Genomic DNA, 24,830 nt, shown 5'->3' on the forward strand with positions numbered 1-24,830 from the left:
AAAGTAATAAATGTTATTTGCAGTTAACAATTTTCTTTTTTCTTTATTACAATATTTATGGCAAGACTAGGTATAGGATGGTGTAATTTCGTTACACTTAATTTTGTGAAGCGAAATTTTGAAGATAATCTATTAATTGTATTTATTAACATAATATTTAATAATAATCGAAAAACTACTAAAACTTTTAGAAATTAAAAACTTTTTAACGGATTTTAAACGCGATTTATTCATTATGTTATTAATTCGACGTTTCGAACACTTTACAGCGAGCGTGGTCACGGGGAAACTCTACTAAAACTTGTTTATCTAGTTTATGTATGGGCCAGCTCGTACCGGAGAAGTAACGCACCCCCACAGAAAACCGGCGTAAAATAATAGCATGCTATTGGGAGCGGGAGACCCATATCCCTTTCTAGGAGGCCCATTTCCTTCCCAGTCCTTTGCTTTATTCCTATTGTCAATTCTTTTTTCAGCCCATGTCAATGTAAAGTCGGCAATCCGGTCTGCAATTGACCTTACGTATCTCCAAATGTTCATGGGCGGTGGTGGCGCTTACAATCAGGCGACCCACCATCTCCATTGCCGACAATGACATAAAAAATGTACATATGCAAAAACACTGGGCCTTTAAAGTGTGAATAAAAATTACTACTTGCGTTTATTATTCTGTGATTATACACAAATAGCGCAAAAACCTTACCTGCAATATTCCTTGAAATAAAAAGAATGTTACAATAGAATTGCACGTAGCTGTACCAAATGATCCCGCACTATATAATACCGCTGCTAGTAGCCCCAACTTGCGTACCGATAAATAATTCAAAAACATGCCTGTTGAGAAACCTGAAAAGAAAAAAAATCGTTCGTATCAATTTTAATAAATTTTAAATAATCTTTTGACCTAATACATACGCGTATATGATTATTTTTTATAATATTTAATATTATAGAATATTTTTCTCATATATTTACGTCAGCATATACGCCAATAATGCAACTTATAAGTAATTAAATTATACACATAATTTATTATTTCAAAATCAAAAAGTAGATTACATATTAATACGAATTATTATATTACTCGCTCATCATCCTGACTGCTACTTGTAGTAAACAAACAAATATTAGATATTTAACATATAAAAAGCGAGATTCTTAAAACAACTGGATAGGCGTATAACATTAAGATAATATAACAAAGACATCTTCTAAATACAAATTGTTACGAGCAATAGGTCATACGTAATTAAGGTCAGAACATCGTCCCGTATTAAGGTGCTGATATATAATTTAAATGTACCTAATCAAACATGGCAAAGGTCAATTAAAATTCAATGAACTCTAGCAGCTGTGACGGTAATTTTATAATATAGTTTAATTCTCTGCCAGCTGATTCCTGAGTATAAATCTGGCATTAGAACCAATTAAGACTCGTTATTTAATAAATAATAATTAGACTAGTCTGCAAGTTAATCTAAAAATAGAAATATAAATACAGTTTTCGTACACGTGGATATATGACTTGTATTATTACATGGAAACTATTTGTTGTTATGTGATTAGAGCTAATTTAGCCTCTCGTGAGAAAAGCTTTTAAACTAGAAGGTAAATGTAATTAACAAGAAACTATTTATTATTTTCAGTTTAATTTATTGACATTCCTATAAACTTTAATTGATTCGGATTTTAACAAATTTTAATAGCTTAAATTGATCTATTTATTGCGTAAATGTGTATTTTAATTAACGTAATTAATCATTGAAATGATAAAGGAAATGCATTAAAATAATTCCTTTTAAATATACTCAGTTTCATATAATCAAGGCAAAAAATATTGTAGCTGGATAATTTTCTTATTAAATAATATGATAAAAACTTCATATTCAATGATTACTATTTATGTTAAAAATGTAATGTATTTAAACATTATTAATACTAACTGGTCACATGCGTGCCCGGTTCCTTTTTTCCATGTCTAATATTTGCTTTGTTCAAGTTATTATGAATTAATATTATGAATATTTAATAGTGTTATATTAATTGTCTTATTTTTACGTTTATTGCTAGGGTTGCCTGGTAGAGAAGACTACCATTTGTCTTAAATTTTTTGTACAATATATTTATTTACTAGTAACGTCGTATTGAATTCATACACTTCATTTCATTCATAAAACTCAATGTTTATTTTAAGAACATTTTTATATAAATAAAGAGAAAGCAAAAACAATATTACCACACGCGCTTTGGTTAAACCAGTTGTCAAGGCAAAATCCTCTATATTTAACACTACTTTCTCACAAAAAATAAATTATTATTTAAATATGTGAGATATGTTATCGTATTTATGTAATGTCTAAATAACTAATAATGTTATCTATACATTTATATATAAATAAACTATACATAAACTGTGTCTGTACATTGAGTATATTAAAAAATAATAATTAAAGGTTATTAAAAACTGTACTAGATCACGAATCCAAAAATCTGTTTGTGTGTACACGCAAATCGAAACTGGAGGGATTCGAACGAAAGTTTTTTTTTGTCGTCTAGGTATTTTGTCTGGTCTGGCACCATATAGGCTATAATTTATCTCGAAAATCGGAACACCTGCTACAAACTGCAACCGCTCCTAAACAATAAGAGATACGAAATTTGTGAAATAATAACGATATAAAAGAATAAAAAATTGTTACACGTTGATGAGTATTTTCCCCTGAGACTGTAAATTTGAAGATCTAAAAACCCTGATATGTAACTCTAAGAAGCCACTTACCCTATAGAATAACGATTGAAGGAATGAAGTCTTAGCAAACATAATTCAGTCTGATGGACATTACTCAAATCTGTAAATTATCGAAAATTTGAGACTCCCGCTGTGGAACTCTAAGAGTCTAGTTATACTTTAACAAAATTAAATTATACACTGTAAGACACATAACGAAATTCCGTCTAAGCTGTAGTTGATCAGTCTAATGAGAATTTTCTATCGACTTATTATAATCGAGATCTGGAACATTCGATGTTGCTATCAACGTTTTCAGAGAAAATTCTGAAAGAAAAGTCTTACATAGTATATTTTTAGGCAATTAGGGCGATGAATCCACAAATCACTTGGCTATGTTGTATCCTGAACTGCACTTCGACAGGTTAAGGTAGTGACACCGAATGATTGTGATAGGAACATTTATATAATACTAGCTGACCTGTCAAACGCTGTTCTGCAATTTCCCTATCATTAAGAGGTATGAAAAATAGATGTTAGCCGATTCTCAGACCTACCCGTTATGAACACAAAATTTCGTGAGAATCGTACCAGTCATTCCGGAGGAGTGTGATATACGTATAAATGTTGTATTTGTATTCTCAGACATATAGAATCCTATCCTACTATCCTACTAATATAATAAATGCGAAAGTTTGTAAGGATGTGTGTGTGTTTGTTGCTCTTTCACGCAAAAACTACTGAACCGATTGCAACGAAATTTAGTACGTATGCAGCTGGACAAGTGGAATAACATACAGTAAACTTTTTATCCTGATATTCCTACGGGAAACGGACTTACATTATATATAAAAATCTATCATAATCTGTAAAATTGAGGAGTGCGCTTCTTACGGGTTGACACGAAATATAGGAGACTTGAGTTTCTTTGCGAAGATTGACCTTTTGTTGAAAGAATTTTTGAAAATAATCGGTTTTCTAGTTTAATCCAAAAAAACGAAATCCTTCCTGTTTATATCATTTATATATGTAAGCGTAGATACTAGAACTTTTTTTGTTTAAAATCCGTTATAAATCTTCAAAAATGGCAATAATACTTGTAATTTTGAAATAGGTTAATTATTTTAAAAGCTTTTTCGTGTTATGATTATGTTTGTGTGTTGTTTTAAAAAATCAATCGAAGGATTTTTATGGTTTTTGCAAGTTTATAATTTTTTTAACATACAGTTTTGCATACTTTGCAATTTAGATTTGCATAAAATTATTATCATTAGCCTATATGCTTTATATATTCTAGAACGTTAGGTCACACACAAACGCAAGTCGCATTTAATCGATTTTTTAATGTATTATTATGAAATTTTATAAAACTTTAATGAGGCACGGTAATTTAATATGAATACAATATTAAACATTATAATTCACAATATTACTTAATGAATTCTGTTTTAAGAAATCTCCGTACTTTAATATATTATTTATCACATAACTTATACATATTATTGCTCAAATAGTTGCCAATGTGACTGAGCGGAAAACAATGTGATTTCGACAATCCAGTAGAATTGGTATTCTGACACTGGTATGTCAGGCGGTAGGCTATGATAATAGGTTCATTGACATATAAAAGTGAACTTCTTTTACAATAATCATAAACAGAAAATTAGGTATGTCTCATTGAAAATAACCGCTGTGGTCGAAATTCAATCAGCTAGACTATAAATATGAGCCACATTGTCAATGTTTATTTGTCTTCTTATTCATGGAGGTCATGTATCAAATATTATGAAGTATAATGTGTGCGAGCAATGGTAGCTCAGTGGTTTGAAGCTCGGACCTTAAACAAAATGCCGGGGTTCGAGACCGGACGAGCGTGCAAGAACAAATTGATTTTTCTGGTTCTTTTTAAATTAATAACAAAGAATCTGTTGCAATAGTAAAACACGTTCAAAGTTCTTACAAAGTATTTAGCTAATTTCATCATTTCCATTGCTCCTTATGTTCAAAGTCACGCATTTCATTATGAAGGTAAAGAACAATATACATCAAAATTTATAAAATTACCTGATATTGCAACGCACATTACTCCAAGAGCATTGAGTAATGTGACGGTTGTTGGACCCATGTTTAATTCAGCAAATCGTTCTTTATACATCATGCCAAAGCAGTTAACGAATCCTGTTTGCACCATCTGAAAAGGATTTAATTTTTTGTATTGGAATGCTAGCTTTCCCCCCGCGTCTTCGCCCCCGTAGGTAAAGGCAGAGAAAGACTTTCTATGAGATTTCCAGGATAAACTATTCTATGTACTTTCTGGGGTCCCAAGCTATGTCTCGTACAGACATAGTTTCATGCCAATGCCATTCAATGCCAAAATCGATTTGGTGATCTTATAAGATGTGTTAACCAAAGTTGTTGTTTACTGAATTTCCTACAAGATACGGACTTACGCGGGTGAAACCGCGAATATCGCGATAAAAAGTTACTCCACCTATCCAGCTATCTACGTACCAAATTTCATTGCAATCGGTTCAGTAGTTTTTGCGTGAAATAGCAACAAACGCACACACGTCCTTACAAACTTTTGCATTTATAATATAAGTAGAATAGGATGATATTTTTTTGCAAATATATCAAATTTTTCTTTGTGGAATCTCCTTACTTCCGTATAACTATAATATTCTTCATAACGATTTTCTCACAGACATTTATAGTACAAATAAGATATAAAAAAATCAATTGCTTTACTGAGTAACCAGTATCATTGATTGATAACTCAAATATGTAAAATGCGTGTTTTGCTTATATGCAATCAGAGTTAGTACATAATAAAATATTATCATATTTACCAGTATTTTGTTATTCTAATAGCCAATTTTGTTTACTTTCACAACTTTAATACCAACTACAAAATTATACAAGGTATTATAGGATTATATTTTAAATCAATTTAATCGTGATTAAAAGTAGCTAATAGAAATAAAATATAAAATATGGATAGGAAGACCAAATGCAAATTGTGATAATGCATGATCATTTAATGACAATGATGATACGGGAATATAGCAATGGACGATTAAGGCAACGTCTTCGGACTACGCACGAAACATAGTAAAATTTCCATGCTACTCTCTCACGCTGAACTTGATGTTGGCCCAATCCGTAATAATATCACATATAAACACACCGACACTCATAACAATACGAAATAGTAACTTGTCCTTAATAACACTGAACCTATCTTAAGTCTAGTTATTTTATACAAATTATAACACAACTTACCAACATAATTGATATAGCAATACAAATGATGTATCCCCACCCCCCGTCCGGGGGTATGCGTTTACAATTTTTCCGTACATTTGTACCCATAATTGTCTTAAGTCGTCGAACATAACGCGTCTAATGATACGAGATGAAAATACCTCTGTTGTTTATCTCTTGCCTATATTCCATGTTTAATTTGTACAATAAGATAATTGTCTCGCCATTTTTGATAACAGTAGCTTTTATGGCACGCGATTATAACATAATTGATAAAACTTCTAATTATCTTGTAGAATTGCGAAATATAGGTATTCTATTTACTAATTTATTTCTCAGGATGATAATCTAAGCAACTTTTTTTATGTCAGAGCGTGGTGGTTCGCCTGATGGTAGGTAAGCGATCGCTACCGCCCATGAACATTCGCAGAGGCAGTGACTATGGGATTGCGCTGCCCGCTTTTCAGGGGTGGGAGGGGAGATAGGGAAAAAAATGATAAGAGTGAGACACAAAAGCGTTTGCCGGATCAGCTAGTATTGATATTGGTTATTCTTGTTACTGTATATTACTAGAGTCTAGTAACGAAGCCGAGACGAGCGTCTAGTAACTACGACGCTCGTCTCGGCTTCGTTTGGATATCAATATTCCTATTTTATCCTATGGGAGCATTTAATCAGGATAAAAAGTATCCTATCACCCTAGTCACCGAGTCATACCCTGTCTGATACCAAATCTCATAAAAATCCGTTCAGTAGTTTTAGCGTGTTTCACGGACAATCATCCAAACAAGCAAACTTTTACATTTATAATATTAGTGTGAAGTGTGATGCTTTAGTTCGGGGTACATATAGATTCAGTGAATCGGATATCATTAAAACCCGTTTCTTACGTTTATTGACACAGCCATTTTAACTAGTTTGAATCGATATTCATTAGTTAATTCTAGTTTTACAAAGGCAAGTTACAACAAGTAGTTAGGGAAAAACGCGCTCTCACGAAAAACGAGTTTTAACTATAACATATCCACAAACCAAATTAAGCAAGCTCATAGTCACGGATATGCATCAATATTCAAACACAAAGGAATCAATATAGATAAAATCTTATGTGTAATTACTCGTCACTAAGGATTTACGGAAATACAATTAAACACAGTTAAGTCCAGATCAGATATATAATTTTATGACAATAATCCTAAAATTGAATACATAATTGAGCGATTGAACTTACATAAATACAACATAGAATTCAGGAACACCTTTGGTTTTCTGTATATTTTAAATTAAATGTTAAACTTATTAAATTCTAAATTCCATCAGCTATGTGAGAATATTCGTATCCATTAGGGAAAATATTGTACCAGCTTTCTTAATTGAAAAGTATTATTATAACAAAAATCCAATTACGATATACATTTCTTTGATGTACAACAAAAACGTTGTTTTCTGAACTCTTTGAATTGGTAAACAATCAATACCTTTTTTAAAACCTATTTGAAAGGCCTTTAAAGAATACCGCCTTTGAAGGGCTTTATAATTTCATTATGATTGGATAAAAATAACACTCGGCCAAAAAATGTTACTGTACAATACGTGAGATTATTTCTAAAGATACAGTTTAATGCAATAAGGAGCTTGCATATTCAGCATTTTAATACTCAGTATGATATTGATCACATTTTAGAAATATTGCTTAATTTTTACGTTTATCCACCTATATATCTAAATCGTATAAAATATACAATAAAATAATCTATATTCACACTGCATCACAGACTCAGTTCATACCTACACTAATATTAAATTAGTATTAGTTACAGTTGATGTCTAACTTTTTTCGGTGGGATATTTTTTTCTACTTACAAATATAAATACAGCCCATATCACACCAAAAATACCTAATATGGCTGTCATAATATAAAACGTTAAATTGTAACTCTCGGTGTAATCTCGAACAAACCCTGAAATTGAATAGCATCAGTTGTAATATACGATAATATGACGTTTTAAAATTTAGTATAAAATGCGTAAATGTTTTATTTTTTTACAATGCTATAGTCATTCGTTTTTAAACTATCAATTAGAATGTCTCTTGATTCTAATATCCTTGCGATGAAAAGAAAAATAGAAGAAATCTAATTTATTGTGGGAGTCGAGCACGCTTCGGCACGAATTGGGCCAGTTCGCACCGGGGGAGTACCACACCCCCACAGAAAACCGGCGTAAAACAGTGGCATGCCACTGGGTTTCCTACGGAGAGTGGGGGAGCCGGAGGCCCGTTTCCTTTCCCTCACCCGTCCCAGTCCATTCCTTCTTTCCAGTTGTTAATCCTTATTTTTCCCTTACCCCATAAATGTGAGCAGCGCATTCGCAGAGACACTATCTTTGTGAATGTTCATGGGCGATGGTGATCGCTTACCATCAGGCGAATAACCAGCTCAGTTGCCCGCTATGACATATAATAAATATTAAAAGCCTTTGTCTTCCCACCCATAAATTCAACTGAATCGCTTCATCTCGAAATGTACCGTCCCATTTACGCGCAGACCGTTTGTTCGTGACATAATTATCATAAAAATACACACCTAACGCAGGACCGAAGGTTAAATTGAATATTCCAGAGGTCATCATGAAAATCCCCATCGCAGCCGTATAGTGGTCTGGTGCTACCGACTCTGATATTACTAAAATAACAACCACTAATAGAATACAGCGAGCACCACCCATTAATGTAATGAAAGAAAGCATCACAGCCTTGTTATCTGATAGAAGTATTCCTGTAATTTAAAACATTTTAATTAAACAAAAATTTCCACAGCTACGGACGCACCCCTGACGTCACTAATGATGCGTTAACTTCTATATGAATGGGAACTTTTAAAATTTAAACGTAATATTTACAGTTATATTAAAGCCCGGGTACGTATTATGGTAATTTCTGTGATAGCAATTATCGATAGAAAAATCATGACCATTATACTTTTATAAACTCTAGCTATGTCATATCATCATGTTTAAGACAAACGAAAAGAAACATAGTAGGTAACTGTTTTTAAATTCAATAATTTTATTAATAAACTTGATAATACTTACAAAAATGTCAATTCAAAGTAATTTAAAATAATATGTAAGATACATATTCAAAACAGCTGAATGATTAAATACGTATTGAAATGAATTAGTTTGTGAACCAGTTCCAGGCGGTATTTTAAATGAAAAAAAAACACATGTATTATAAATACCTATTCTCGAAAAAACGCCAAGGATAATACCACAAAGGTATAGTTCACGACTTCCTAATTTTTTAAGCCATTTATTCAAGAGAATGAGTGATAATCTCATTATCAAGTCACCAAACGAAATCAGCGAAATAGCCCAGGCGATATCTGACTGAAAAAAATAAAATATTTTAAAACTATAAGAATATAAGAAAGACAATAACGAAGTGGGAAAGTCATCAACATCAGAAGAAAGTTTACTTTTCTTTGAAAAATTTATAAATAATTAAAACACTAGGTTTTCAAAAATGCAAAATAAAAATGTATAATATTATTGCATTTTATTTCATGTTATTATTATATTTACATACTGAAACCAATAAACAGAAGAAAAATTAAATTAAACCTTTAAATTTCTATTTAGACGATAACTCAGTTGAATAGTAATATATTCAGCTACGTATTTCACAAAATATTCATGATATATAAAAATGGGATTAGCATGAGAAACAAGAAATGGACAGATAAAATTGCCTTATTTAACATTTTATTGCAAAAATATAGTTTTGATCGAATATTTTTTGCAATCTCAAGTAGATTATGATCATTTGTCACGGTGAAGATAATTGAATAATTTACTATGACAATTAATCAAATATTAAATTAATGGAACGATAGTCTTAAAACTCACAATGAACTCAAAATGAACTTGTAGTTTAATAGTATTGATAAAGTTAAAAATTGTGTGTTTAGTTTCAATTTATATTCTATTTTATATTTAATGTATTATATGTATGTTAGTATGTAAGGTATTTATTTTATAAAATATGCATATAATATGAGTCCGTGTAATTTGATCGTAACCTAATACAATTAAACAAATTAAAAATAAACTTCAACAATCATGTAATAAGCCGAAACTCAAACATTTATTTCTTCAACTAGATTTTACTAAGAAACGCTTTTGAATCGTCAAATACAGATAAAAAATAATTAAATACCTCCAGTTTGGAAAGAAAGTTTTTTTTATGTCATAGCGGGCAACTGAGCTGGTGGTGCTCGACTCCCACAACAAGTTTCTACAGAGAAAATCAGACATGAACCTCTGTAGTTGCTTTTTTGAAAACACATCAATATAAAAACATTGTATATTTAAAGTAATAACCGTGCTAGATAACTGTCCTGTTGTTTTTAAGCGAAACCATTTCATATACTATATTGAATAAATTCATTAACAGCATAGTAAGCCACTATTAATAAACTGATAGTTTCGTTTTTTATTTAATTTTATGCTACCAAACTACGAGTACTTACTACAATCAAGAATTTTTAAACCGTATTTCTTGACCCAATACATAAGATGTACCGTAAACTTACTTCGTTCCAACCATAGGATTGCATTGCTTGAGGAATCATCAAATTATATGTTACTTCAACTGCTACGCATACAGTGGGTACAAAACAAGACAGTGACAGCGGATAGGTTTTTAGTAACTGTAGGTTTACTACAGTCCCAATTAATGCTCTGAAAACAAGTTTTTATTATATATCTGTTAACTTAAATAATAAATTTAAAAGTAATAAAAAAGTTTAAAAAGATCATGGTCATTATGGTCATCAACTTTTTTGGATTCTTATTTTATTTTAAATTGCTTGAAAATAAAAAAATTGTACTACTGAAAATGTAACATATATATTCATATTATTGAAGCGATTCTGAATTAAACAGTTCACCTACTCACAGCTTTTTATAAATATCATATTGTACAACTTATATGAAAACAAATAATAATAATTAATTAGTAATTTAATTGTGAAAAATAAAAATTACACGAAATATCATTAGCTGTGATAAAATTGGAGTATTTAGATGGAGTCAGGTATCCAACAGCTGTTATAATATTAAAAAAATTAACCATCCAGTATTAAAATTTACTAAACTTTAAAGATCCTCACACAGATTACCAACTTACATGAAACTTCTTCTTGTATGCATTTTCTTATCATCACTTTCATTTAACTCCTTATAAACATTTACTTCCTTCGTATCTTCTTTATTTATTTCATTTGTAGTCATTGTCTCTTGTAATAAGAGTTTAATTTCTGTAACGCATTATTTGACATTTGATTTATTTGAAAACGATTTAAAAATAGTCAAGTACAAGTCGAACTCGTGTCACTAAGGATTCCGTACAAATAAGTTAAAGCGTAAATGCAAGAAAAATTTATCAACCATCCAATTAATTACCGTGCCGTTAACCAAGATAGTTATTTATATGTTATTATAGCGGCAACAGCAATAACATCGCGTCTAAAAATTTCAGCTGGCCAACTATCACGGTTAAACAGCGATACTCACCGCTTTCTTTGGGTGAAATTTTAACTTTTTTCATATGCAATGCCACGGGATGGTACAGAACTGCACCAACAAAAGCATGTACGGAAACAGCTGTCGCCCATATTAAAGCACTTCTATGCCCGAATACTTCGATACACCACTTCAAAATCTGAGGCGCTAATAAACTTACCAACGCTGCAAATAACATAGTTTTTGATATATTTCACTTTTTGCAAACATTAAGCAAACATAAGTAAGCAATATCATAATAATCCTTCATTATAAAATCGTATTTAAAACATGATCAAAATTCTTAATTTAAGCATTATTATAAATTTTTACCTGATAAAGTTTGGAAAAGACTGATGGCAAGTAAACGTTTTTCAACAAAATAGTCATTAATAATGGATGTTGATACAGTAAAAATGAACCCAAGGCCAAAACTCTGAAAAACCAAATCATCAGAAACGTCGTTTGTTAAACTTTAAGGTACTTTAAGGTACGTTCATACTCAACCATGCATAGTTTCTATGCATGGTTGAGTATGAACGTAAAAATTTATTAAATAGATATCTGCCATTTACCCTCGTATGATTTGTAAAACAAAACTGAACTCCATTTTAAAAAACGGGCATGAGCAAGAAACTAAAAAAGTCGGTGATATGATATCTGCCAACCTGCTTTTATAGGAGGCCTGAATATCACTGTAGGTTAAAGTGGCGTCAAGAGGGATTAGACATTGATATTGATGATAAGCTAAAAGCAGTGGTGGCTCAGTGGTGAGAACCTCGGACTTCAAAATCCATAAGTCGGGGTTCGAGACCGGGCGAGCGTGCAGGAAATAAGTTGATTTTTCAATTTATCTGCGCATGTAGAATAACATCACCACTGCTCACGGTGAAGGAAAACATTGTGAGGAAACCGGCATGTCCGAGAATCAAAAGTTTGACGACATGTGACATCTGCCAACCCGCACTTGGCCAGCGTGGTAAATTATGGCCTGAACCCTCATAGGAGGCCTGTGTCCATTAGTGGGGACATATATGGGCTGATGATGATTGATGATAATGGTGATGATGACGGTGTATCTCATCTGTTATGTATATTTCGTATATTGAGTTTGTAGGTATTAGACAATTGAATATCTTACCTGTACTAAGCTTTGGAAGAAAAAGAATGTAATCTTAGACTTAGAAAAAGCCGAGCAAAACAGCCCGCAATTAAACAGAACAGCCGCAAGCAGACCTGTTTGTCGCTTTGATAGTATTTTAAATAACGGCGCAGTCATAAAACCTGAAATCAAATTGCAAAAGTTTGTATTAAAATTTCAGCATTGTACAATCTTATTAGCATTAATTATATTTTTGAGTTATGTTACAGGGTGTTCTATTTTTGATACAACATTTAGCTAATAACTTTTTAAAAGTGGTAATGACTACGTTTAATTGAGTGGTCCGTAACTTATAACTCGCAAGTCGATCAATTAAACAGATGTAATATACCTCAACCCACACGACTTAGCTTTACAAAGTACTCGAATCTTAAATACTTCTTGCGATATTAACTTGCATTAACTATTTATATATTTAATTCAAAACGTGTAGACCCTGCACAGTAAAACACTGACATTTTTTATCAAATGAAAGGAACAAAAAAACATACAACTATATTCATAATTTTATATTACCTTATACAACCTTAAGGAATTGGTTAAGCCATTATGTTATTTATATGACACTCTCAGCATAATATTATGTCCACCGTCCGTGCTTAAACAGGCAGACAGATAGACGTAGGAATGTTACTAGACAAGTTAGGATGTTGTATTTGACGAATATAAATGATATTATCGAACACATTAATACCTTTAAACGAGCAATTCTGGTAAATAAAAGCGAAAGGTCACTCACTTATTATGAAATCTCGAGAACTGCTATACGTAGTAATGAAATTTTGTAGGAAATTGGTTTATAGTTAGTAGGTATCCGAATTATAAAGGATTTTGTTTAAATGAAATCGAAGGTTCAGTAATTTTTGCGTGAAAAAGTAACAAACACACACACACACATCCTTACAAACTTTCGCATTTATAATATGAGTAGATAGAAGTAGATAGTAGATAGTAGATAGTAGATAGATAGATAGATAGATAGAAGTAGGATAGGATAGGATTGATATGACACTTACCGGCTAAGGCCGCACAAATGCCACCGACTCCATTAAGAGTAGTGATATCGGTAGAACCCATGTGCAATTCCGTAAAGAAGTTCTGGTACAATATCCCGAAGCAATTTGTAAAAGAGTTTAGAATACTCTGAAAATAAAAAATAATGATTATTATTGCCTTCTTATATTTCAACTCCCCAAATAAAGGGGGCTATAGGAGGTTAAGCCAATTTTGTTAACCAACTTCAATAAATTCACTTCGTAGTGACTACTATTGATTGTTTTTAAAATATACAATATTGTTGCTAAAGCTCACACATTTTACTCAAAAATCCATAAATTATCCTATGGAAGACAGCATTTAAACCCGAGAGTTGATAATAGTATATAGCAGATTCCCCAACTGTGAATTCCTTCGTAGAATTCTGACACAAAAATTCATATTTTCCTGTACAGCGAGCGGACAGGGGTAGCTTTAGTGGGTTTGAACCCAGTTCATATGCGACGAGCTCCATTTTTTATCTAAATCCCGCCGACAGATCTCGAGATTTAGGTGCATTAGATAGATGGAATGAAGAGCTAATTGATTTTACATACAAATTCCCACCTATTTATGTTTATTAAAAACACTAAACAGACGTAGATATAATCGTGATCTTATTGATAGTAACAAATGTTTAATGATACAAATCAAAGAAAACTTCCCATCAGAATAAGATGTTTCACCGTGTCGAAACTCATCATCAATGTTAAGAGTCATTTGACTCACTATTCCATATTTTGTATCTCATAATGCGCATTATATGGATGCAATAATATTCTTGAAGAAAACTTCTCATTCTTTAAGATCTGATAGTGTCTTACTTATCTAACTGAATTCATTTAAAATCCTCGACGGGCATAGTTGGCAGACATGTGTATCCCACAATGTTTTCTCTTGCGTTTACATTTATTGCGAACATGTTTATGTTAATCCGACTTGTGATATTGAGTCTGTTTGTTACTTCCTTAATTTTTAAAGGTAAAAAAACAAACAAAGACAGATGTCGTAAATCGTAATTCGTACACTCCATGAAGTTTCGAACTCATTAACAATGAAATCAATTACTCAATACAAAAATATATGAACCGATTTCCCAATGTTAAAACAAACCGTTAATATTATCTTAGCGCATTTATAATTTGTTAAAGGATTTAGCAGTGGTGAGAGCGTCGAACTTCAAAGTCGATAAGTCGGGGTTCGAGACCGGGCGAGCTAGCAGGAAATAAATTGATTTTTCAATTTATCTGCACATGTGGAAAACATCGTGAAGAAACCGGCATGTCCAAGAATCAAAAGTTCGACGACATGTGACATCTGCCAACTCGCATTCGGCCAGAGTGGTGGATTATGACCTGAACTCTCATAGGAGGCCTGTGTCCCAGCAGTGAGGACATATATGGGCTGATAATGATGATGATTTATAATTTGATAACAAATCTCAGCCAGTCACAACATTACTGTTAGCAATTTGAGGGTAGTTCCGTTGAAATTAAATAAACAACGTCTGAACACACACAATTTACGAATGCGCAACGCTTCAAAATGAGATAACATTTTATACGATTCAATAGCTCATCGTGTTTTACAAATAACGAAAAGTGATCTCTGGGAATAAAAAATAATATCATCAGATTATTAAACTACAGTTATATACGACATATAATTTAGGATCTAGAGATTTATGGCATGATTACTTTATGACTAATGAAATTCTTATAGTAGCTTCACAATACATATTTGGATATATTTTATTTTGATAGAATAACAGCCAATTTATTTGCTTCTCTAGGTGGCACACATGATTACAATACTCGGGGTAAAGATATAATTAGTTTAGAAAGAAAAGAAAGAATGATATACCATATATAATATATACCAGCTTTTGCCGTTAATAAAATATGAAAATGTTTATGGGTAACTGCTATAAAATTCCCTGTTGTATTTAACTACGTTACGTATTTAATATTTTAAACTTTTAATTAAATCTTCTTCTATTATAATAGCTTACCATCATAAACGAATATCATGATGATAACGCATTATACGTAGAATATATAATTCCCGAATCAACAACAATTTAAATTCTGTTTAATTGTTCTTGTTTTACAAATATATCAAAAAGAGAAAAACCATCGTGATTCTTGTCGCTTCTTCTCGGTTGAATTGCCATTCCAATTTAGCGTTAGTTTAAAAAAATAAGGATGATATGTAATAGTTGCTCGAATAAAAAAGTTATGATTTTAGGTTATATTAAGCATATTTATGTTAATCTAAAAATATTTTCGAATTTCATGTTAAATTATTTTAATAGTTACTTGAACGCTATCTGTCTATATCTAAGCGGTAATGTAATCTAGGATTAGGCGCGCCTGCGGTATAAGCACTATTAGCTTGTTTGAGCACCTCTGGGTTACAGAAAACGGCATTATAGATGTTTCGACTGAGTTATATCTTACAATTGCAATGCAGGTTTTCTATACCATTTGTCTGTTTTTGCAATGGTTTATTCTCTACGGGGACGTTATTAAAACACAAATTACTGACGCTTTATTATTGACTTGGTTACAAATAATCCTCTCAGAACTTCGGACGAATAAAATGATATTTTATAGGTCTGAATCTGACCTCGTTTTTATCTACTCATGTGCCTAAGGTTCTAATGTTGATTGAATTATTAAATTCGTTACATATAAACTAGTATTTATATTATACTTTTAATTAATTTTTTTATTAAAAGAAAATATTCATTACACTTTAAGCAATGGGGTGGTGAAAATCAAAATATATTTAACACATTTATACAAATAAAATAAATTGAAAAATACTTTATAAAATCATACTATGTAAGCTATTTAAATCAGGGAGTCGAGCACGCTTTCGCACGAATTGGCAGCTTGCACCGGTGAAGTACCACACCCCCACAGAAAACCGGCGTGAAATAGCAACACGCTACTGTGATGAGTGGGGGAGCACGATGGCCCATATCCTTTTCTTTGCCCTTCACAGTCCCTTCCTTTAATACTCTCGTCAATCTTTTAGTAATCCCTTCCCAATTTAAAGTCAATCCATTTGCAGACGCGTAAGGTCTGTAATCGACTTTACGCCTCTCCATATTTTCATAGTCGGTACCACCAGGCGACCCACTGCCGTTTCCATTGCCGATGATGGCATAAAAACAGCGTGTAATAATAACAATTTCACTAAATAACCTATAAATCATATCAATATCAAACTTAATCAATTTCATCAAAAACAAAATTTCAGAGGAGTATGGTATCTAACATTGTGACATAAGAATTTTGTATATATATATATATAGAGATATTTTATAAATATTGAAATTTAAAAAATTTGCAATTAATAGTCAAATTATAACATTAATTTATAAAACCGATATCTGTATATTTCATAATATTAATACATCAATTTAAAAATGCCAATTCATTTCTTCAATAAATAAATTGTAATAAATATCTCATACATATTATAATATATTTATTTCTTGTCAGAAACATAATTATTGATTCTACTTATTGTTTACTATCCTTACTAATTTTATAAAGGCGACAACCAATTCTGTCTTGAACTTTAAATTATTCTAAAATTAGATTAAGTGTTATTTATATAAACAAATTAGTATTTGAGTTTAAATTTGAATTAGAATTAGAGTTTGTCGGTCTGCATCTGCCACTTTTTTCTCTAGCTATGCAGATGAAGCCGCGAGCGAATAACTCATAATAGATAAATCTACTACCAATCAAATAATAACTGACAACTAAACCAAACCAAACTAAGCTGACATTGTAACACACGTCGCAATAACAATTGAAGCCATAATAAAAAGGTCTAAAGACGAAGTGCATTCCGCATAACTATACTTCTAATATTATAAAAGTGAAAGTTTGTAAGTATGGATAAATGGACATATTAATTATATATACGTTTGTAACTCTTTCACGCGAAAATTTATCGTATCTGTATGAAATTTGGTACAGAGATAGATTACAGTCCCAATTAGCACATATAATATATACTATATTCATACACTCACCATATTAATAACTACCGCGACTAATATAACGTAACCATATCCACCATCTGGAACGACCAATTCATAGCTGTTCTTCGACATCTTCACTTACACTACTACTAAAATCCCTTTTCGTAGACGCAGTAAAATTATTTTACTAAATATATTCTTTCACATTTATCATTAGATAATATGCTTTAGCAAATGTTTGGAAAGCTTACAGTTATGTATCTTTATTGTTACGTACAGACACAACACGAGAAGATCAAGCGAGGTGGCTTCAAACATTGATCTTTGTAAACAATTGTTATTCTTCAGATTAATGCTTATCTTGATACGCCTTTGAGGATAATTATTTACTTGTATATTAACGAATTTTAACAATGTGTTCGGATATTCTTTCTTCGGTCGATCCATGTTTGTAAGCGGTAATCTTTGTAGTGCTGATGAATTCGGGAAAATTATTTCACTCACCGTCGCTATTCAGGGGGATAATTATTATCACCAGTCTTTGATCTCACAGGAACGGATATTTTTTGTTTACAATATTTTAAAGATAAACGCTGTTACTTCAGTTATTTCTAAACTTTGAAAAAATCTAAATCTACTAACCATTTGCGAGTTTTAGCGAGATACTAGCGAAATAGTTTAGCATAAGTCAGTCGTAGATGTACATATTAAAATATAACAAAATGTGTCGTGACGTTGTTGTTGAGTTTATAATTTATTCGATGCTATTCGTATCTAAATATGGTAGTTAACTTATACAACCAAATACCATCAGCAAACTACTGAAAATAGAAACGCATTTCTTTTCTTCTTCTCTTCTTTCTCAATTTTCTCAAACTTGTAAAAACTTCGTGGCGTATTTACAATAAAAAATTGATTTACCCGAAGGCTGATTTTTACTTCATATTTAGGTGATATAATTTATCTATGAAACATCTTATACAATTTACATAATTCTGACCTTTTTTTTTATACACGTACGTACGTACGTACGTACGTACATTCGCAAAGGTAGTGCCTCTGCGAATGCGCTGCCCGCTTTTAGTGGGTAAGGGAAAAGGAACGAATTCATGACAGGAAAGAAGGAATGGACTGGGACGGGTGAGGAAAAGGAAATAGGCCTCCGGCTCCCCCACTCACCGTACGAAACACAGTGGCATGCCACTATTTCACGCCGGTCTTCTGTGGGGGTGTGGTACTTCCCCGGTGCGAGCTGGCCCAATTCGTGCCGAAGCGTGCTCGACTCCCACAACAAATACATAATACATCTTGCTTTTTATAATATTAATTGGTAATATTATTATATATTTATATTATTAAAAAATTGTATAATAATTGCTTCTCTAGTCATTTAATCTCTCTAAGAATGAATATACATATATTACTACTATCTAACTACAAATACATCATTGCGTCAATTAAATATAAGTTGCTGTTTAAGCAACAGAGCACACTATCGCACTATTATTTGAAGTAATAAAACAATAAAATAAAAATGACAATTTTTATAGTAGTTCTAATGTTCTTAAGTCTAATAAAACCCCTCTGATATTTTGTTTTATTTATTTTTAAAATTTTTATTGCACAATGGCCAGATAAACACAATTAATAGTTATAGAATAATCTTCACTAGGTTTCTAATTCGGTTGGATTTTTATTATTGCTTTTTATTTAACTCCGCAGTTTGTCCAACCAATACTATGCTTCTGTGTGTGACTATATTTGTGTTTGAGAAGATATTGGTGTAATTTGGCCTCATTTTAGAATTTAGAGTAGTACTTCCTTCCTTAGGAACGTCGGTTACCTTTTTAATGATATATACGAGTAGATATAGTATATAGACTTTTCCTATCTAGATAATATGCGTTTAGATTTAATAGATATTTACACTTTATGTCTAAACATGATAATAAAGAATTTTAATTGTGTAATGTAAATGCGTCTTGAAGATCTCTCGAAAGCGAATATGAGACGTGAATATTTAAGGACATAAAATAGTCGTATAAAGTGTTGAGAATAATATTTGTGTGTTTCTCAAAAGTCAAGTCGTCTTGTTCGACACCTTCATAAATAACACTTTTCCATCTTCCTAATATCACAAAACTCATACAAAATTTACAATGAAAGCCGAGCTTGCATAATATATACGAGACAGCGTCTGCGTAACTCATTTTGATTTATTGCGTACAATCACAGAATGGGATCCATACGTGGAGAAAGTAGGATCTTAGTGTCCTTGATACTAAAAGTGTTTAGTAAGAATAAATAATAATAAAAACCGCATTATAGCATACGTTCATGAAGAAATTGGTGAGATAACGTCTGCAAAGATGCAGTCAACAGCCTTTTTATGCCATATACAATATTAACATTATTAAACCCTTACTAATATTGTGAATGCAAAGAAACACTGTCTGACTATCTCTACTTCACGTCTAATCACTATATATTTTTATTCTATAAAGAAACGGCTTGAAATGTAATCAGAGCGTTGCGAAATTTGTGTCCAGTTCGTCTTTGATGAAACTCAAGCGAACAGTGGAAATCACGAAGCTAGAATAGTGCTGAATTTAAGTAAAGTGATTTTACAGTTTCACAGATCGAGTGACGTAGTTAGCTCCAAACTGGAGTACCAACGGTTCAAGTCATATTTACTATTGCCTCCGCTATTTTTGAATTTTCTCTATTATGTTCGAATATGCAGATATATTGAAATTATTGACATCTGACAGTCATTAATATAGCATTATAATTTGATCGTTTCAAATAAAACTAACAAGAAACAAAGTCCCCTACTGAGTCTGTTGGAATATATTCAAAAACTATTAAAACTAAAATAAAGTAAATTTTGCACCAAAACACAGATAGAAATATAAATAACTGTGTTTTGTGATTTTTATACAGCGAAAAGTTATTTTCGTTTATTACGTTTTGGAATTATTATTTATATTTATGTAGCTTTAAAAAGACTACGCCTCTGTTAAAACAATGAGAATCACATTGGAGTTTGCTCCAAACTGTTAGCAGGAGCTAAAATTTTTCAGTTGCCCTGCAGCGTCGTAAATATAGTACAAATCGAACAGACTGTCGGCAATTTTCAATATATTTAGTATTTGCGTTGTATATGAAGTATACATACATAAATTGGGCCATTTCATAGAACTTGTAACCTCAAAACGACCAGACTGTCTTTGCGATTAATATTGAGGAAATATTTTTGTCAATCAAGAAATTCCTTCTGTTCTGAAATGAACATTGCAAATGTCACTTTTGCATTTTATCTTCTATATTCCTATTAATATTCAGGAATAGCTTTCCGCATGTAGCTTCGCCTGCGTAGTTAAAGGAAAAATAAGGGGGTTCTTCACCGCACACATCTCGTTCCCGCAGGATATCCGGGATTACAACTATCCTCTGCCCTTTCTCGGGTCTGAAACTATCTCTGCACAAAACGAATCCAAATCGGTTCAGTGTTTGTTTCGCTTTAATAATATTAGTAGTTCTTCCAGATAACCCAATTTGTATTAAGTATAACTACTTAATAGGTGTGAAGGATAAATAATACACTTTCTGGCTTACTCAATCCATAGTGTCAGGCAAAAAAAGCGCATTATTATTGTATCGTCGATAAAATATGGTAATTCATACATCTTATGGTAATTAAATCACGAAATATGCTATCATTTAGAAACTGAATTACCTATAATGAGACTATTTAATGGGTATCAATTCAGACAGAATTTGACTTGACTCCCACTTTAGCAGACTTTAACAAGGAAATACCAAACACATAAATCACACGTATATTATGACACTGCACATTAAAATAAACCAGAGTTATTCCAACCCATTTTGTAGATGCACATAAAATTAAATTCCAAATTTTATATTCGTTTAATGTAGGACAAGTTTTAGCATTTGATAAATTAAATATTCATAAAGAAGTGACATTAATGATTCAATCAATAAACAAGCAAGATGTGAGATTGTTTTTACTAAACTTTTTTGAAAGTAAGAAATACTGAAAGTTCGAATTTCTTTACTTCATTTCAAGAAACGACGTTGTTTGATAATATTAAGTACTTATGTATGGATATATATATTTTAAGTAAAAACTATAGTTCAAATATACTAAAATATCCTCAAAACCCGCCCTTATTTTAAACTACAAACAGCTAAACCGATTTCCAACAAACATACCGAGAACCTTTAAAACAAGGAAAGTAACATTCAAACGAAAAAATCAGTATCAGAAACTCCTGTTAGCTCCACGTCATTATCTGTAGGTACATATAAACGCTATCCTATGACAAGTATCGACCGCCTCCTTGGTTCAGTGGTTAACGCGTGAGCGTAGAACCGAGGGACCCTGGGTTTGATTCCCGGTGGGGACGCACAAAAAAAAATGTCTCGGTCTGGCAGGACACAGAAGGCTGATCACCTACTTGTCCCTAAAGAAAATCGATCAGTGAAACAGATGTATATCATCTGCCTCATACCCCACTAGGGGACACGGGACTTCACTATGACAAGTATACGTACGAATATCATTTGGCAATTCGCCCAGCGTTGAGAGCTTACTATCTGGTACAAGCGAAAATGTCCATCGGCACAACTAAAAATGTTTTGTCAACACTTTTCAGGTTCTTTTCATACTAAATAATGTTGTAGGAAGAGTGTTATGAGAAAACTTTATCATTTATTGTGCTATGCAAACATCGACAGGGATATATGAATGGAGAGTTCTTATAAAACAGCGGAAGAATTATTGTACACGCCAAATAACTTGGGATTTTTATGTTTTACACTTAGAATGAAATCTGCTTAATGATAGAACATTTTTGTAATAAATAACAAAATATTAATGCTCTTAATGTGATACACGTATTGTATTCATTAATTTTGTAAACATATGAGCATTTCAACCAAATGGATTCAGGGTTTTGGCGCGAATAAGGGACAGACAGACAGAGTTATTTTCTTTTATCAATAAAAGCTATCTTATTTCTATTATCAATATAATGATAATTACACATATATTATAAAACAAAAATACATGCACAGTGTTATTAATGTATGATTGAATCCTCAAACGAGATGGGTGTTCTGAGTTGGTCTGTAGATAAGATTGGAAAGTTATAATACGCAATATAGTACGGATCTCGTGCTCTCACATGTATCTTATTAAACAATAAATTTGATACCCTGTTTCCCTGCGCGCTGTATTGTATGAGATAATATCTGTTTCACTAATCTATACTTATAATATAGGGCTGTAGAGTTTGTTTGTTGGTTTAAACTCGCTAATCTCAGAAACGACTGGACCGATTTCAACAATTCTTAAACCGTTGGTTATTTACGTGGGCCCCAACTGCTATAGGCTATACAAGGACCAAGCTTGGGCTGGCATTAGTTAAATATATTCTTTTTCTTTTTGTACTAAATTCTAAATAATTAGTCGTTTCTAAATAAGTCCGATCAAGTATAGTGGGTATATACCCAGTACTCGAAAGAACTGCGGAGTTTTTATTTAACTTTTTTCGACCGATTAAAATCTATCGATGTGAAATCCTTAAATTGTAAATTGTAAATTGGTCATTCGATTAAATGACTAAAGTTGGGTTAACCTAATGGCTTTTGCTGCCTTACAGCAACACATATATTTAATATAATATTTTTCGTAGGAATAAAATTAAAATCGAAAGAAGTCTTAATGGCTTAAGGGCTAGGTAAGTAATATCTCATCAAACAACAACCATACACATTTCCTTCTACATTCCAAAGTACCGTAAAGACAACAAATAGCATTTCATCAAATATTTGCATACCATTCACATAATGATATTTGCAGTACGCCCGCGTCATTGCCCATTGGGTTTATATAAATTCATTATATTATGCATGCTCACATCGCGTGTATGTTGTATTATTCCATAATTCCCTCCCATATTTGCATTTCAGTAGAATGTAATAATGTTCAGCTGTCAAAGTTAAACGCAGCTGCAAATTTTTAAATCATAATCATTATATTTTAAAATAAGAATATTATTAAAAAATTATCTTTCAATAACATGAAGGAAGTTTTTGTTAAAATTGTCTACATACATTTCAAATTTAATAATTGATTTTCCGTCTATATTGACCTTGCTTAAACTAACTTATGAATGCAACAGCGATTTAATATTTTCTATTAGCATTAAGATATACGCGAGAAGACATTTATGAGTGTTCCGATGGCTTTCGATACTAATAATATTTATCCTTGGATGTTTTTTATACAAGCGCTAATCTATTTATCGCAATATTATTATAATGAGCGGAAAACTAATCTTATCCGAAATCTTTTTAGCATACAGACTAAATTAACTTATTGCATTAGCATTATAAAAGTAATATATTATGTTCGTTGTGTATATACTTTTTTATTCGTTTTATAAAATTTTGATAAAATTTATAATCTTTATTGATCTAAGAGACAGTATCCTATCAGTAAACGACGTTTTTTTATTTGATATATGCGAACTTACACCTCTACCTCCGACGTTTCTTAACCGATCGACGTGTTCCTTCTAAATGGTTCATTTTATAAAATAAATCCCGATTCCTACCCCTACTTGTAGTATCGTTGAATAGTCTATTTAAAGTTAAGTCCAGCTCCCAAACACTATGTACCTTTGATAAGGGGATTGTTTTTTGAAAACGTTGGGGCTGAAAGCTCGAACCTTGACTAGTATCAGTATTATTGCATTGATTTCACACAACGATTTTAGTTAATATAATTTTTTATGTACGAGTACTTCCAATAATATCATATGGTGTTAATATTAATTTCGGTAAAAATTATTCTGACACTTTAGTATGTTGGGCATCATTCGATATGTCTTTTAAAATGAAATTGACATTTATAAATTACTAGCTGCTCGTTCCGGCTCCTATTTATAGAATATGTGAACCGTATACATTTTTTATGATTTTATTTTACCTTTTTATCATATTATTTCAAATTTAAAAATAACTACGTTGCTTATATATGA

The 24,830-nt window shown here is 31.7% G+C and overlaps 1 protein-coding gene across 6 annotated transcripts in view; it reads left to right on the top strand.

The window, feature by feature from the left end:
* The window catches only part of LOC119829305 (solute carrier family 12 member 4), a 278,428-nt gene that overhangs the window by 135,239 nt on the left and 118,359 nt on the right, over nt 1-24,830 (top strand). The gene's annotated exons all lie outside the window — the stretch shown is intronic.

This window comes from Zerene cesonia, chromosome 10, assembly GCF_012273895.1.
Source record: "Zerene cesonia ecotype Mississippi chromosome 10, Zerene_cesonia_1.1, whole genome shotgun sequence".
Lineage (NCBI taxonomy): Eukaryota > Metazoa > Arthropoda > Insecta > Lepidoptera > Pieridae > Zerene > Zerene cesonia.